This window comes from Triticum aestivum, chromosome 6B (genome assembly GCF_018294505.1).
Source record: "Triticum aestivum cultivar Chinese Spring chromosome 6B, IWGSC CS RefSeq v2.1, whole genome shotgun sequence".
NCBI lineage: Eukaryota > Viridiplantae > Streptophyta > Magnoliopsida > Poales > Poaceae > Triticum > Triticum aestivum.
The window spans coordinates 312,363,305-312,375,787 of NC_057810.1; positions in this window are offsets into that span (position 1 = coordinate 312,363,305).

A 12,483-nucleotide genomic window follows, 5' to 3' on the forward strand; every position below is an offset into this window, starting at 1 on the left:
TCGCGTTCGGTACTTTGATAATTTGATATGTGGGTGGACCGGTGCTTGGGTGCTGTTCTTACTTGAACAAGCATCCCACTTATTATTAACCTCTATTGCAAGCATCCGCAACTACAACAAAAGTATTAAGGTAAACCTAACCATAGCATGAAACATATGGATCCAAATCAGCCCCTTACGAAGCAACACATAAACTAGGGTTTAAGCTTCTGTCACTCTAGCAACCCATCATCTACTTATTACTTCCCAATGCCATCCTCTAGGCCCAAATAATGGTGAAGTGTTATGTAGTCGATGTTCACATAACACCACTAGAGGCTAGACAACATACATCTTATCAAAATATCAAACGAATACCAAATTCACATGACTACTAATAGCAAGACTTCTCCCTTGTCCTCAGGAACAAACGTAACTACTCACAAAGCATATTCATGTTCAAAATCAGAGGGGTAATAATATGCATAAAGGATCTGAACATGTAGGACCTTGAACTATGTATAGAGGGGGGTGATTAGACTACTTGACCAACTAAAAACTTAACCTTTTCCCAATTTTAGTCTTTGGCAGCTATCTTTGGACAAGTCAAGCAATCCTCACACAATTCAAGCAAGCATGCAAAGAGTATATGAGCAGTGGAAATTAAAGCATGCAACTTGAAAGAATGTAAAGGGAAGGGTTTGGAGGATTCAAACGCAATTGGAGACACAGATGTTTTTGTCGTGGTTCCGGTAGGTGATGCTATCGTACATCCACGTTGATGGAGACTTCAACCCACGAAGGGTAATGGTTGCGCGAGTTCACGGAGGACTCCACCCACGAATGGTCCACGAAGAAGCAACCTTGTCTATCCCACCATGGCCGTCGCCCACGAAGGACTTGCCTCACTAGCGGTAGATCTTCGCGAAGTAGGTGATCTCCTTGCCCTTACAAACTCCTTGGTTCAACTCCACAATCTTGTCGGAGGCTCCCAAGTGATACCTAGCCAATCTAGGAGACACCACTCTCCAAGAAGTAACAAATGGTGCGTTGATGATGAACTCCTTGCTCTTGTGCTTCAAATGATAGTCTCCCCAACACTCAACTCTCTCTCATAGGATTTGGATCTGGTGGAAAGAAGATTTGAGTGGAAAGCAACTTGGGGAAGGCTAGAGATCAAGATTCATATGGTAGGAATGGAATATGTTGGCCTCAACACATGAGTAGGTGGTTCTCTCTCAGAAATGGTAAGTTGGAAGTGTAGGTTTGTTCTGATGGCTCTCTCCATGAATGAAGAGGAGGTGGAGGGGTATATATAGCCTCCACACAAAATCTAACCATTACACACAATTTACCAAACTCAGTGGGACCGAATCAACATACTCGGTCGGACCGATTTAGTAAACCTAGTGACCGTTAGGATTTTTGGTGGGACCGACATGCAACTCGGTAGGACCGATATGGTTAGGGTTAGGGCATAACTTAATCTCGATGAGACCGATTACGCAAACTCGGTGAGACCGATTTTGGTAATAAGCTAACCAGAGAGTTGGTCAGGTAAACTTGGTGGGACCGATTCACTCTTTTCGGTGAGACCAAAATGTTACGGAAGGGAAATAGGGAGTTTACATTGCAATCTCGGTGGGACCAATCGCTCACTTCTGTTAGACCGAAACGTTATGAAGGGAAACAGAGAGATTACAATCCCATCTCGGTGAGACCGAGATCACTATCGGTGAGACCGATTTGCCTAGGATTTGTGGCACTGGCTATGACATCTGAACTCGGTGGCGCCGGATAGAAAGAATCGGTGGGATCGATTTTGACGTTGAGTATAGGTCATATGTGGATGTGAGAAAGTAGTTGAGGGTTTTTGGAGCATATCACTAAGCACTTGAAGCAAGAGGCTCATTAAGCAACACCTCATCCCTCCTTGATAGTATTGGCTTTTCCTATAGACTCAATGTGATCTTGGATCACTAAAATGTAAAATGAAGAGTCTTGAGCTTTTGAGCTTGAGCCAATCCTTTGTCCTTGATATTTTGAGGGATCCACTTTGATCATCCATGCCATGCCATTCATTGAGCTTTCCTGAAATAATAGTCTTGGCATAGCATTAGCTCAATGAGCTATATGTTGTTATGAATTACCAAAACCACCTAGGGATAGTTGCACTTTCAATCTCCCCCTTTTTGGTAATTGATGACAATATATAGATGAAAGCTTCGACAAATGATAATAAGATTAAAAACATCGTCGCTTTGAGAAGTATGTGATAAGCAAGAGCTCCCCCTAAATTTGTGCATAGTTTAAGATTTGCTTTGGACTGCAAATGCACAAGGAATTAGGCTCATGGGTTACTCTTCCATGTCACATACATCTTGGTGGAGCGCTCAAAATAATAAAGATTGAATACATGCACTCATCACCAAGCAAAGTCAATGATCATATAAGGATAGGTAAGATAATATCATCTAACAAGCACAAGTGTAGCTTATGATCAAACACATGATCATCAATGTCTCACAGATAATAACATATTATCGCAAGCAATCAAAAGCAAACAAAGTTTAACCACCAAAGCAAGAGAGAACAAAAAGCAACACTCTCTCTCTCGAAGCCTATGATCTATACATTTTTCTCCCCCTTTGGCAACAAGTTACCAAAAAGTTCATAGAAAATGCATAGTACTAGATCGACTCGCAGGCTTGATCTTCAGGTGGTGGTGTATAGATGGCTCCTTGGACGAAGGCTTCAGTTGATATGGATGGAGCTGGAGGTGTAGGTGCTGGAGCTGGTTGCACTGGAGCTGTAGGAGCTATAGCTGGTGCAGATGAAGTGGCTCTGGTGTCTATCACGGGCACTTCAGCTGATCTCTGAGCTCTAGGCACTCTGGCAAATGCATTAGTGGTTGTCTTGCCCTTCCTCTCCTGCATGTCATCCTATAGCTGCTCCACAACTAACTGAATCTCAGTTACTTTGACATATAGATCATAGAATTTTTGTTCCATGATTCTTTCCAGGCTCTCTTGGTTTTGAGTTAGGGTGGCCAACCCCTTCTCAATCTTTAGTGTTGATGCTATCAAGTAACCAAGCTGCTCCTGCTTGTTCTTCAAAAAGTACTCAGATGCCTCCTCTTGAGTTGGCATCTTGGCAGCCTTCTCTTTCTTTGCTTTCTCCTTCTTCTCTTGAGCTTGTACTGATGATGGTTCATTCTCATTCATCACAACTTGATTGTCCTCAAATTCTGGCTAGATAGCAAAATGTTCCTTGTCCAGCAAGTATGTGCCTGTGCCCATCTTTGAGTTAATCAACTCCTGAATTTGTGGGGCATATCCACAACTTCTCTTTTGGTCTGCTGCTGTCCTCTTGATAGTCTCAACAATGAGGCTCATGACCTTGAATTTCTGTGGCACATCAAACAAGTGTAGCAAGTTTATAGCATGCCCGCTGATCATGTTGTGGTCACCTAACTTGGGCAATAGAGTATGCCTTAGGATCCAGTTGATCGTTGGGAGTCCTGACAAAAGATAATGAACTGACCCAAACTTATGTGTCTCAACTGCAGCATCTGGGATTTCCTTGTACATATGAGCCATGGTATTGTGATCCATCTTCTTCTTGGCATAGACATCCAAGTCATCTTCACTCTCCTTTGGGGCATTGATCAGATTGGCCCATTCCTCAATGGTTGATTGGTACCTTGTACCTTCAGACATCCAAACTATCCTGCCATCTGGATAGAAATGTGTTGTGGAGTAGAATTGCATAATGAGCTCATCATTGCACTTTGTGAGCTTCTTCCCAACAAAGTCTGCAACTCCACAAGCAATGAAACTGTCTTGCACTCTAGGATGGTGTTCTTCATTCTCCTTCATGTAGGTCCAGTCGACCCACGTCATATCACACACTATAGGCTTCTTGTCCAACAACACTGTCTCATAGAAATCCTGCTGTTCCTTTGTGTGGAACCTGTAATGAACAACAGTCCTTCTCCTGGTAGCATATGGATCTGACAACCTCCACAGTCTGAGTCCTGCATCCTTTCTTAACTTCATGTTCTCAGCCATAGGATGAGCATCATTATGGTCTGGAATCTTTGGCTTTAGTTTCCTCAGGACTTGTCCTTCATCATCTTCCTCATCAGCAACTTCAGGCACTGGGGCCTTGTTCTTCTCAGCAGCTGGAATACTCCTGGTATTCCTCTTTGGTGCAATCTTGGCCTTGGGGGCAGCTTTGGGTGCTTCCTTGGGCTTTGATGTTGTAGCCCCTGACTTTATAGCATCACCCATCAGCTTTTGTGCCTTGGGTGCTGGTGCAGCAACCTCTTCTTCCTCTTCCTTAGAGTCTCTCCTCATAGAGGGGTTGCCAAGAACCTTGGCAGTAGTGGTTCTGGCTCTCTTCTTCTTCTTATCTTGACCAGCAGCTTCATCTTCTGACTCAATGGTAAACTTCATGGTTTCTCCAGTGGGAACTTTCTTGGGTTTGGAAGTGGTAATTCTTCTTGCAGGTGCCTCTTTGGGATCAGGCTTTTCAGGTACTTGTGTTGATCCTCTGACCTTCAGCATAGGTGTCCTCTTGGCAGGGACCTTCCTATTGAGTCTAGGCTTTGTGTTCTTTGCTGAGACATACTCCTTTTTGAGCACTACCTTCTTGGAAGTAGCCTCATCTTCAGCTGCCACATAATCCTCATCCTCAGAGTCTGAGGTTCTCTTCCTTCTGTCTCTTCTGGCTACTTTAGGCAAATTGCTAGGAGTGCTTCTGCTGCCATCATCTGAAGAACCTGAGGGACTAGTGCCCTCAGTCATGTGAATCTGCTCTTCTTCCCTGTTCTGACTATCACTTTGGTCTGACATGCTGAAAACACTGACTGCTGACCCTATGAATAGTTATATATGAGATAGAGTGGATGAGCATCACAAAATGCAGAGATTTTTTGCAAAAGAATGATTCAAAAACTTAGTTTTAGTTTTCCACAGAAAGCATTTCGGATCAACCGATTTTCAAACTCGGTGATACCGAAGCAGTTTTGGAACCTGAACTAGTGAACTCGGTCAGACCGAGTCACAGTTCGGTGGCACCGAGACTGCTAGGGTTTCACAGAGTTCTAAAATCGGTCACACCGATTAGCAATTCTCGGTCAGACTGAGAGTTACTAGTGCAATGGCGTTAGCCAAATCGGTGGGACCGAGTTTTTCAACTCGGAGGGTCCGAGATGGTTTCGGCGGAAACCTAACCCTAAATTTTCAAATCGCATCTATTTTAAGGATTGTTTTGACTGGATAGGAGTGTTTCAATCGTGGCAAGAATCATAATGAACACAATGTGCTGAGAATAAGACGAGGATAGCACTGTGATCGAGTTCATACCCTAGTTTGGCGATGAACTCGCTACGGCGGCAACGACGGAGAAGAAATCCGTTGACGGCGGCACAGACCAGCGACAGGAGGCAGCTGGCGACGAAGTCGACGATCCGGAGACCTAGTAGGCAGAGCGAGCTATGCGCGGGTGAAGAGGTTTGGAGAAAGTTTTCCAAATTTTGCCCGTGTGTATATATAGCCCGACACTGTCGGTGTGACCAAGTGGAACGACTCGGTGGCACCGAGATGCATAACTGTGGACAGTTACAGCAACTCGGTGTGACCGAAAAGTTCAAATCGGTTGCACCGAGATTGAATACCTAGATCGACTTAGTGATCTCGGTAGGACCGAAATGGAGGAATCGGTCAGACCGAGAATCACAAAGAAGTTTTGGAAGTTTAAGTCTATGACGAATCGGGGACTCCGAGTGCTCCTCACACAGAGTGGTTCGAATCTGACTTGATCAAATTTTTTGATGTAGCATGAATAGAGTTTGAGACAAGAAAAAGCATAGATAGCTAGAGAAGGTTGTTAGACATTCTTGTCCATCCACTTGGCCAAAGGAAAAGGAAGCCAATCAATCAAAGAAATAAGTGGATGTCCTCGAATGAGTAAAATATGCATCCAACATGCTCACACAATAAAATGGAAAATGAAATATGTGTCAAAGCATGCACAACCAATTCTAGCATCTATCAAACAATTTGTGATGACTAGGTCATCTATATATGAGTATATTGACTTAGGAGTCAAATGAGAACATTTGATCATAGGTCATACTCATCGTTTAATCTCAAGTGGGGTTACCACTTTTACATAATGCATTGATGTGTTCACATCATTAGAGTTTCTTTGACTCAATTCATAGAGTTAAGCTCCTCCTAGATGTGAGAACCCCCCTTAGAGGGTTGAACTAACCTTGGGTTTAGTCGATGATGACTTCATGTAGGTGTTGAAGATGTGGATGCTCAATGTTGATGTAGATCATTTGGAGAAATCCTTTGGAGTGAGTTGCACTTTCAATACCTACATGGGTTAGTCCCACAAGGAACAAACAAGAATATCCATAGACATAGAGTGATGCACACACAATATGATGTCCATGAAATCAATAGGTTACCTTGTCCCTTGCCTTACCGACATGAGGGTTTGTGACTCCTTGAACTAGTGCAAGATGTGGAAGTTGATTGCACTTGTCCTTGCCATAATGATATGAGTGAAGAATGTTGACGGAGTCACCCTCAAGAACTCTCTAGTTCTTCTTCTTCGGGATCCACATCATCTTGATGGGAATCCTTGGAGTTGTAGTTGTACTTGATGAAGTAGAACTTGACGTAGTCTTGGGAACCCACTTGACCAAGGCCTTAGGTGCTTCTTCAAATGCATCAATCTCCTCTTGAAGCTTGTCCTTGCCTCTGTTCTTGTGGTCTTGTGGTGGAAGATCATCTTGTGCTTGTGTTCCCTTGAAGGAAGTAGGATCATACTTCTCTTGTTGAGGAACAAACTTCGTCTTGGGGTATTGATCTTCTTCCCACTCAACTCCATTTGCATTTAACTTTCATTCAAAACCAAGACCTTGATTCTTCCGGTGCCTTCCATGCTTGCATACAATTTACTCGAATTGCTTACTCCCGGCAAGGCTCTTGTATACACCTTTCTCTATAATTCCCTTCAATAAGCTATTTTCTTGCTCAAGTGTAACTTGGCTAAGAGAATCATTAGTGGAATCAATAGAACTACTAGAAGCAACAATATTGGATTTGGCATTATTATTGTTACTACTAGAGGAAGGATCTTTCTTGTACTTGTTACTAGACTTGACTTGAGGCATGTAAGTAGATAAGAGTAAACGCTTGGCAATGTAAGAAGAACTTTTCTTACGGAGATCATCATTGATCGCCTTAAAGAAATCATGCTCTTTTAGGGAGTCCTGGACTAGGGGGTGTCCGGATAGCCGAACTATCATCATTGGCCGCACTCCAAGACTATGAAGATACAAGATTGAAGACTTCGTCCCGTGTCCAGATGGGACTTTCCTTGGCGTGGAAGGCAAGCTTGGCAATATGGATATGTAGATCTCCTACCATTGTAACCGACTCTGTGTAACCCTAGCCCTCTTCGGTGTCTATATAAACCGGAGGGTTTAGTCCGTAGGACGAACAACAGTCATACCATAGGCTAGCTTCTAGGGTTTAGCCTCCTTGATCTCCTGGCAGATCTACTCTTGTACTACCCATATCATCAATATTAATCAAGCAGGAGTAGGGTTTTACCTCCACCGAGAGGGCCCGAACCTGGGTAAAAACATCATGTCCCTTGTCTCCTGTTACCATCCGCCTAGACGCACAGTTCGGGACCCCCTACCCGAGATCCGCCGGTTCTGACACCAACATTGGTGCTTTCATCGAGAGTTCCTCTGTGCCGTCACCTATAGGCCCGATGGCTCCTTCGGTCATCAACAACAACGTGGTCCAGGGCGAGACTTTTCTCCCTGGACAGATCTTCGTATTTGGCGGCTTTGCACTACGGGCCAATTCGCTTGGCCATCTGGAGCAGATCGAAAGCTACGCCCCTAGCCATCAGCTCAGATTTGGAAGTTTAAACTATATGGCCGACATCAGCGGAGACTTGATCTTTGGCGGATTCGAGCCACAGCCGAGCGTGCCGCACTGTCATGATGGGCATGATTTAGCTCTGCTGCCAGACAGTGTCCTGGAGGCCGCACAAGAGTCCGCCCCGACCTTTAGCTCTGAGCCGACCGCGCCGACCGAGGGTGTGTGGCTGGACACCACCTCGGGGGCTGCTACCTCTATGGCGATAGAGCCGAATACCGACCCTGTCCCTCGCGAAGCTCGTGACTCGAAGGTGCCGGACTCCTCTCCGGACCCCGAACCTTCCGCGCCCCTGCCAACCGAATCTGATTGGGCGCCGATCATGGAGTTCACCACTGCGGACATCTTTCAGCACTCGCCTTTTGGCGACATCCTGAAATCGCTAAAGTGTCTCTCTTTATCAAGAGAGCCCTGGCCGGATTATGGTCAAAACGGTTGGGATCCGGACGACAAAGAAATTCAAAGCCCACCCACCACCCACTTCGTAGCCACTGTCGATGACTTAACCGATATGCTAGACTTCGACTCCGAAGATATCGAAGTTCTGGAACAGGTTCCTCACCAAAAAGAACCAAATCGTTGACTGTCCGGACGCCGAAGCCTTAGCAGCCTTCAAACATAACGTCCGAGACGAATGGCTCGCTAGACACCTCGACCAGGAAAAGCCAAGGACAATGGTCGCACTAACAAGCCTCATGACCCGCTTTTGCGCGGGAGAGGATAGCTGGCTGGCAAGATGCAGCACCAGCGACCCAAGTACATCCGAGGCCAGGGATGGAAATGGGAAACCACGACGCAGAAAGGACCAGCGCCGGACTAAGGGAAATGGCCCAAAGAGCACGGCAGTCAACGCCAGATTCAAAAGCTCTCGGAAGAACAACAAAACACTGCCTCTCAAGGACAACAGCGATGAGCTATCAAACCTAAACAAAATCTTGGACAAAATATGCCAAATCCACAGCACCCCCGGGAAGCATGCAAACCATACCCACAGAGATTGTTGGGTCTTCAAACAGTCTGGCCGACTTAATGCCGAACACAAGGGGCTCGAAACACCAAGTGAGGACGATGACGAACTCCACAAGAAGAGCACCGGCAAACAAAGGAATTTCTCACAAGAGGTCAAAACAGTAAACTCACTTCATGTGACAACAGGCAAAAATAGAGCGGCGCCCATTAAAATGCACGCCGCACGGTCCACCCCAGCGGAGTCCAGACACTGGATGTCAAAACCAATCACTTTCGACCATCAGGATTACTCCAGAAATATCCGGAACGCAGGATGGACTGCCCTGATATTAGATCCTATAATCGACGGACTGCAATTTACTCAAGTCCTAATGGACGGCGGAAGTGATCTAAACCTACTATATCAGGACACAATCCGCAGCATGGGGATAGACCCAACCAAAATATGCAATAACAACACTTCCTTTAAAGGAGTGATGCCAGACCCATATGCCCATTGTACGGGCTCTCTACCACTAGAAGTTGTGTTCGGCTCATCCGACAACTCCCGTCGCGAAAAGTTAGTCTTCCACATCGCCCCATTTAAAAGAAGCTATCAAGCAATATTGGGACGTGAAGCTTTCGCCCGCTTTAACGCAATACCGCATTATGCATCTCTTACACTTAAAATGCCCGGTCCACGTGGCATAATCTCATTAAAGGGAAACCCAGAAGTGTTCCTTCAATACGGAAAAAAGTGAGACTGCCTTGACAGCCACACATTAATCCGTCTTTGCCGATCAAAGCACCCAAACAGGTCATTCAGACCCCGGACACGGTTAGGCGAGTCCGGCACAGATAAACAAGGGGCTTACTGGCCGCGTACCCCCTTACAAGGGGCTGCACGCATGTACAAAAACAGATAATAAAGTTCAATTTTACTCGTTTTTCTGAATTACACTTTGTTTATACATTTTTCGCACGACCCTTTTTCAAACTAAGTTCTTCTCTTTTACAGATGAACACCATGTTACGCCCGTCTAGGGTATGGCACAATAGAGACACAGACACAGACGTGCAGTAGGGACCCGTTACAAGGATTCTTTTCAGATTAAGACCCTGCGTAAACCTTTCTTACTGTCTCTTGTTGATACACATCCCCCGGTTCCTCACTATAACCGAGGAGGAGGCTGGCGTTTTGGCATCGGCCGTGTCAGAAATCTTTGCGCGTACCTGGACACTAGGGGCTTAGGGCATTGCTCTGCCCATTTTCATAAAGACCGAATACCTTAGGGAGTCTTCGGCGTCTTGAGTTAGGCCTTATATGCATCAGCTCCGAATCATGTCTTTGGTCAAATGTTGGGTTTGCCCGTCTCCTATGTTTTGCTACCTTACGTTCCGCTCTATCGGCTAACGCGGCACCAGGAGAACTACTGCGATTGTGCCCCGGCTCGTCCAGGTGAGCACATTAGTAGAGAAAGCCGAAAACTGACTGTCATGATATAGCGAGAGACTGGTCAACCACTCGATCGACCACCCGAATGTTTAGAATTCCTCCACTTTAACAAAGGACCGTTTCCCGGTCAGGCACATACGCGCCCCAAAATTCGGAGAGCGCAGCACCCCTAGGGGCTATATAGTAGCCCCACCATTGAACTCCTATGGCTAAGTGAAAGTGATAAAGCATTATAGTCCGGTTGCCTAGTTTGCTACTCTATCACCTCCTTCACAGGACCAAGATGTTGGATTAAGAGTGAAAATGCGCTCCTTTTTGCAAACACCCCCGCACTATGTGCGTGGGGGCTGAAGCCGAAGACTGCCATCTTTCAGGTTATATACACATATACGTTAACAGCCGCACAGGAGGAATTTCAACACTTGCATGCACAAGTATAAAAAGCCCTTATATTATATTTGAAACATGGTTTCACAAATCATACATGTCATTTGAACATAACATCTTTCGAGCACTACGTCTCTATTAAACGAGCGCCCTGCAGGACTTCCTCAAAATAGTGTTCGGCTGGTAATCGGCTTCTGTCCGAATCCTGGGATGCAACGGCAGTGGCCTCCATTTCTGCCCAGTATGTTTTAACATGGGTGAGTGCCATCCGTGCACCCTCTATGCATGCCGACCGCTTCATCGCCTCGATATGCGGCACCAAGCCAAAATAACTCTTCGGCTCGGGCCTTTTCGGCCACAAATGAGCAACGACATCCTTCATGGCAAGTCCGGATAATCTATTCATCTCAGCCCATTCTTCTAACCGATCGGTCAATGGAAGTAGACGCCCCGGACTATGGAATTGCGACCAAAAAAGCTCATCCATTCCGTGATCTTTCTAGCCCCGGAAGTGTGCGACTGCGTCCGCGACACTCGCCGCCAAATTCAGATAAGCATCCTCCACACCCCATAACAGGCCCAACTGGGCATACTTCAGATCCGTGAACTTCCTACGCAGCAGAAAGGGCTTTCCTTTATAGCTCTCATCGCAGAACGGGCATCCTTGGCTTCGGCGGTGGCCTTCTTCAGGTCCTCTTGATCCGCTCGGTGTTCCCTTTTAAGAAGCTCGCAGCGGTCGGTAGGATCCTTCAGCTCCACGGCCATCTTGGCCATTTCCTCCCTGCTTCGGCAGTGAGCAGCCTGTTCGGCTTTCAGCTCTTCGGCCGCCTTCAAGGCAGCCACATCACTTTTTCTGGCTTGCTCCTTGGCTCGCGCAAGCTCTGCCCGAAGATCCTCCATAGCAGCGGCACCATCTGCATTAAGCATACATGTAGTAAGGCACGGGCGTCAAGCTCCCTTACCAGGTGTCCGCGGAGAAGCCACATACCTTCTGACTCGTCAAGTCGCTTATTGACCATCGCGATGTCCACATCTGCAACGTCAAGTTGCCGCTTCAGTTCGGCAACTCTATCAGTCCGGCTGGCCACCGAACGCTCCGCCCCTTGAATAGGAAGGGCGACATCTTATAATGAGATTATGATCCTCGGCACTCCGTCACTTTTGACAACGTACCGAGTCTCAGGGGCTACTACCTATACAGGGCTTATTCTATATGCAAAACTGTTAGAAGGTAAATCATTTTCGCATACCTCAAACCCCGTCAGTAAACTTCTGACGGCTTCATGCAATCCGCTCTCAGCGGATGAAATCCTTTTAATCACTGTGCCCATTAACGCGCGGTGATCTTCTGAGATAGATGCTCGCCTGAGCAGATCCTTCAGCTCCTCTGACCATACAACAGTTGGTGCCGGACCTCCCGGCCCCACCGGACTCGGCGAAACCCTCCGCGATGATACCTCAGGGTCGTCCGCCCCGCCTGACAGTGCGGCAGATGGAGGTGTTTCGCTCTCCATCATCTCCGGACGAAGATCCCCCGAAGATGAGCTCTGCTGAGAAGGGCTGAGATCCGAACTACAAGGTAAAACTTTGATTATCTTCAGAAATAAAAACAGGGATGTCCCTTACTATAAAACTCCCCTTTCTACTTACGGCTCGCTGGAGGGTTGATTCCCTTGGGGAAATAGTGCGGCCGGGGCTTCTCCTGGCGCAGGACCCTCTGGTGAAGATTTCTTCCCCCGC